The sequence below is a fragment of the Podarcis tiliguerta genome (assembly GCF_965153285.1).
Source record: "Podarcis tiliguerta genome assembly, chromosome: 3".
NCBI classification, from domain to species: Eukaryota; Metazoa; Chordata; class Lepidosauria; order Squamata; family Lacertidae; genus Podarcis; species Podarcis tiliguerta.
In genome coordinates this window covers 78,144,224-78,150,223 of record NC_139536.1, presented here as the reverse complement: position 1 = coordinate 78,150,223, position 6,000 = coordinate 78,144,224, and the positions used below count along the sequence as shown (strand labels likewise).

At 41.8% G+C, this 6,000-nt stretch overlaps 1 long non-coding RNA gene across 1 annotated transcript in view; it reads left to right on the top strand.

Moving 5' to 3' along the window:
- The first annotated feature begins 1,746 nt into the window (after positions 1-1,746).
- LOC310674408 overlaps positions 1,747-6,000 on the top strand; it is a 35,678-nt gene continuing 31,424 nt past the window's right edge. Inside the window, exons 1-2 of the long non-coding RNA XR_014509567.1 lie at positions 1,747-2,120; positions 2,985-3,033. This is a non-coding gene — a long non-coding RNA (uncharacterized lncRNA). The remainder of the gene's footprint in view (positions 2,121-2,984; positions 3,034-6,000) is intronic.

Genomic DNA, 6,000 nt, shown 5'->3' with positions numbered 1-6,000 from the left:
ATTTAAACTACACTCATAGCTGGAGCTGAAAAGGCAGGATTCCAGGGCTGACTTTAAATTGCATTGGCTGTTTGAATGTGGTCTGTTTCCCACTGTTTTCTTTGCGAGGTCAGATGGGGCCCCAGCGAACCAAGGCACAGTCTAGCCCCATATGTGGGACAGGTTTTTGTTTTAAAGGCGACACAATTGCTCTAGCAGCAAGGGATGCTTATGATAGCACAGCAACACAGGTAAATTAATTTAATCTCTTGCCTCAAGTCTTACAGCTTGCTCACTCTGATTTGGAAGTAGTGCTCCCTGTGACAGGGGGATGATAAGTTCTGTGGTTTTATTCAGTCATATAAATCCCTGCTTAACTAAAGCTCTCGGCTTTGCTGATTTCCTGCAGATTTGTGATCAGAACTGAGATTGTTCCACCATGGCTATGTATATCTTTTTAAACAGGTAGGCTTTTCCTTATGCTCTGTATAGAATTAAAACAATTCAAAAGCAGAATATAGAAGATTAATCCTATGGCTTTTTCAAAAGCTTAGCAGATGCTATGTTGATCCATCTCCCTACTCCCCTGCCCCCCCCCCCGCTCAAACACTACCTCCCAGTTACAGCTTTCTGTTGCTTTAAAAGTTATCGATTTTATTGCTGCTGTTTTATTCGGAGCTACACAGAACTTTTTCGGCTTGAACTTTGGAGGGCTTTCGGGCATATGTATAAAAGAATCCACAAAATCAGCTGTTTTGCTACAATCAGCTGCTTGATGGGGCCAAGTCCCAAAGCTCAATGGTGGAGCCCATGCATCGCAGAGAGGAGGCCCCAGATTCAACCCCTGGCATCTCCAGGTACAGCTGGGGAAGACTGAAACCTAGGAGAGATGCTACCTAATCAGGAAAGACAATACTGAGTTAGATGGACCAATCAGTCAAAAGCAGCTTCCTGTGTTCCTGGATTCCTGGCAGCAGCAGCAGTTGCCATCTTTCCCCCTGGCAGACTTTAGAGTGAGGGCAGAGAGTCACACGGCATTATTACAAAGCAAATATTCTCTCCCCCCTCCCACTGAGTTACGATTTCCAGAGTGATGTAACAATCAATCCCTCTTATCAGGGAACTCTGAGAATTGTCACTCTGCAAAGGGGGAAAGGCATCTCCTATCAACTTTCAGAACCCTTAGCAAACTGCGGCTCCCAGAATTCTTTGGGGGAAGCCATGACAGTTTAGCAGGGGTCAGCAAACTTTTTCAGCAGGGGGCCAGTCCACTGTCCCTCAGACCTTGCGGGAGGCCGGACTGTATTTTGAAAAAATATATGAACAAATTCCTATGCCCCACAAATAACCCAGAGATGCATTTTAAATAAAAGAACACATTCTACTCATGTAAAAACACGCTGATTCCCGTACCATTCGCAGGCCAGATTTAGAAGGCGATTGGGCCAGATCCAGCTTCCAGGCCTTAGTTTGCTTACCCATGGTTTAAAGTGATGTCATAGTGCTCTAAATGTATGGTGTGGATGTGGCCTGTGACCACCAGTAAGTTCATGCAGACTCCATGTCTTTTCATACAACCACCACTGCCACTCCAAAATGTCCCCTCAACACCACAGTATAAAAAAGGGTGCAGAAGTTCAGGGAAGGACTTCAGCTCAGCCTTCTTCCACATTGCCATAGATCAGCCATAAGGGGCATATCATTTCCCCTCTCATACGCATGGGCATGGGCAACCTTTGGAACTCTAGATATAGCGAGTATTGAAGATTAAAAAAAAAAAACCCTCACGCACATCTGGAGGTTACCAGGCTAAGGAAGGTTGTGCTAAAGCCTGGAGCTGTGTTGCTTCATAATAATGTTTAATATCTGAAATGTCAAGCCACCCTTTTCCTGTGACAAATTTGTGTCTGGTGGTTAACTCTCTGCTTTTTCTCACCAGAGTGAAAATATTCTTTTGGTTTCTGCCACTTACCCAATAACTGTTTCCTACAATAATGCAACGGTTTTCACTGCTTTATGCTTATGGCTAGGAAGGATTCTGAGAACTTTCTTCTCTTTTTTAGGAATAAAAAGATCCTGTAAGCAGGGATAGGGAACTTCGGGATGCTTCCATGCAGCTAGAATGTAGTCTACTGTGCAAGGTAGGATTTGCATCCATTGCTCCGCCCATTTTTCGCTCTGACTCCACCCATATGTTGGAATGTGGTCCTCAGGCGGAAAACAGTTCCACACCCCTGTTGAATGTAGTACATTACACAGCAGGGGCGGAGAAGCTGTGACTTCCCATTGTTCTTAGATTCAAACTTCTACCAGCCCCAATCAGCATAGCCAATGGTCAGGGATGAAGAACCTGGTTGGGGAAGACTACCTTACCGGAACGGACTAGAGAAGGAAACAAAGCAGCCAGGCATGTTTACAAGCAAGTAGATGCTGAAATGTTTCTTAAATATCTTCCACGGACGAGCTGGTGCATTAGGGAAACAGAGGAATATTATTAATCCTATTGCTTTAGCTCTTTTGAAATGGGAATTGTGTTTTTTTTTTAAAAAAAAAAGATGAGCTCAGCCTCTGAACCATCTCGGCAGGATTCATTTTGCATGGATTCAGTGGGGAAATAATTGATGGAACTGGGGAACAAGTCCATCCGATTAGGCGGAAGGGTATCTTAGGCTACCTACCTAAAAGATACTGGCTTGCGCTCAGAATTAAGGAGGCAAGAGAGGATGCAAAGGAGAATACAAAGGAGCAAAGATAGCTGGGGGGCAGACCTCAGAATGTTACAGGGAAATGTTTTATGAAATAGTAATATGTCTTTATAAAACAACTGATACACATTTTGTGGTGATACAGGAGCACATGTTGAGGGTCTGTCCCAATCACTGTGTGTTTATTGTCTCCCTCCATGTGTGGGTGGCATGTGGCTTCACGGGCGCTGGTGCAGCTTCCAGGATGTGTCTGTCCTTATATCATACCTGTCTTTTCTGATTGTGTTTTTCCCTTCCTAGGTTGAATGCTGTCAAGCAAAGTGGCTGTGTGTACTCCCAACACTGTAATGTGAGTATTCAATTGTACTCTATCTCTCTCTCTCTCTCTCTCTGTGTGTGTGTGTGTAGTCAACAAAATGAAGCAAATAACCAGGCTAAGTTTTTGAATGGTTAATGGATATTTTTAATCAATGTATTAATACTGTTAATAAATTTCTATGGTATCCACGATGGGAATGCTGAATTTAATCATAATGAACCATAAAAATGGAAGGTGCAGTAAAGTCTTCTATGTGCTTTTAAACAAGTACTCCTCTTCCTGAACTATAGAGGGGAGTTGGCACCACTCAGAGGGCTGAATTTGGCCCTGTGGCCTCTAGCTGATATACCTCACCAACACAAGCCACTTAAATGTCTCTCTTGTTCCTACCAACAAGGTGTTGTTTGTCTTGTCAGAAAATGAATTGCTATGAATTCCTAGCAAACTTCTTCAAATGGCAGCTGTAACTGATTAAGCTGTCAGTTTCAGAAAGTAAAGTAACGAGGATTATTTGTATATATTTTCTCCATCATTTGACACAAGTAAACTTGGAAGTGTGCTCCTTAATCTTGTAAATGATGTGAACGAGAACGCTACTGACTGTCATTAGGGGACGCTTGACAGAATCCCCTGCTACTTAATGCCCAGCTACTACTGTTGAAATGGCAGATTACTTATGGTGCATTTAGGGCATCGGTTTGGTGCCAACAGGAGGCCTGAATTTATGGAGAGCTTGTAGAGAAAATGGCAAGATCAGTCATGTATACAGCTGCTTATGCAAAGCTCTGCAGTTCATCATTTCAATGCAATACACTCACAAGTTAAGCATTTTATGGCCTTTTATTTTCATACTTGTTTTTTTTGCAGAGGGGGAAATATGAGGAAGGTTTTTTTGTAAGTGCACAGTAGTGTTAACTGTTTGATCTCTTTGTGGATGCTTTGGTCTCTAGCTGATTTTTTTCCTAAGGAATAACATTGTTCCTTTATCCCACCATGTCTTGCTGCAATCTGCTGGTGTTATATATATATATATATATATATATATATATATATATATATATATATATACATACATACATACATACATACATAGCACCTATCACCCATAGATGTGGAATCCTATACTTGAAGTCTGGCCAGCTGAGACTATATGATTTGGGGAGCATGTTTGCACCACTGACCCAAGTCTCCCTCTTCATCTCCTCAACGAAGTGGAGTTGGGGAAAAATGTGTATTATGATGCAAACACATGGATTTACATTTTTTAACTCTCTCTCTTTCTTTGCATTATTCTATTGGCTAGGAAACACAAACACAACAACATCACATCAGATTCCCCCTGCCCAGCCACACACTCAAAGAGTTGTGGAGAGATGGGAAGCTGTGCTCATTTCATCCTCACTTTGTAATTTAATTGGCTGTGAAAAGGCAAAAGAATGCCATCTGATAGACACATACACACAAAATGTCAAACTATTTCGTTAGCAGGTGACATTGTTTCATGCTGGAAAAGAGAGCTTTCATTTATAATAACAGGCAAGGTCACTGGTGCACCCATGAATCCCTAGAGCGCAGAGTTGGGTCTTATTAAACACTTTAGTAATTGCAATCATGTTTTGTAATTGCATGCAAACAGTTTCTTCAAGGGCATAAATATTTGCATGCAATGTGACTAGTCAGAAGTGATTTGTTCTAGGCAGAGCCACCGTAGCTACAAAACTTAACTACTTCTTAAGAACTGCATGAGCCACACTATTTTTAGATATCTGCTGCCGCCTTAGCTATAGACCGCAGCTGAAAACACATTTGAAGGCAAAGACAGTATTTCAAAAGGAAAAGCAATTAGCTTTAGTCAGATGCCAGACAACTGCTGTAAAATTTATCAACAATTGATTATGAAGACCATACATGGCCTGCCCTATTGTTGGGTAGAGCGAGATGACTGCCTCAAGCGGCAGATAACGGGTGAGAGTTGCAACAAGGCATTAGAGAACAGAGTTGATTGTACTGCATAGTGTGTCCTCAACCCCCTAAGTTAGCCTGCTGCCCTCCAGTGTGGTGTAGGGATACTGTTTCATTGCCAGTCTTGAAGTAATGTTCATCTGCCAGTCTGCTTGGCTTCTGTATATGGAATACTAGTGGGGGCACATACCACCCTGTCATCATATCAGGTACAAGGGAAGGTTAGCAGAGCATTGCTGCATATGTCCAGACCATGCATGGCATCCAATAAATAGACCCATTATAATTAATGAAACTAAGTTAGTCATGTCAATTAACTTGAATGGGTCTACTTTGAGTATGACTGACATTGGATCCAACCTCATGGATACAAACTTTTTAACTTAGCTGACAAGGGTAGAGTCTGTAGTCTGTTGAGTCTGTAGTTCAGCAGAGGCATCTCAGTCTCTACACAATTTGGGAGCATGCGCACACACACACACACACACACAGCACACAAACACATACTCATGCCTTCTCTCTCATTTTTTTTAAAAAAACACCCATATTTCATTTCCCTGAACCTCCCATTTTAATTTATGCACTATGCCCCTTATTCTCAAATTATACACCATTTGGATCATCCTTTTTAAAAATGGTGTTCTATAAAAGTTCTAAATAAAGGGAAAAACTGACTTCCCATGAACCTAGAACCCAGTCTCTAGGTAACAAATTTGAGTCAACTGAAAATTAGTACATTAACAGCTCCACGCATAGTTCAAGAGTAAAAACAACAGCAGCAAAAAATATTCTTCAGAACTAACCTATGCACTGCAGCCCAATCTTATCTGTGTTTACTTAAAAGTAAACTGTCCCGAGTTCCATGAAAGTAACACTAACACGGGCCCTTGGACTGTATCCAGACTTGGTCGCACTTATAGAACAATCCTAACTATAGAAAGCTGATGTACTCTAGGGTGGCATAAATCACCCCATTTGAAACTCTGTCCAGGAGAAATTTGACTTGCACCTTGCTATGGCTGATACAAATAAATA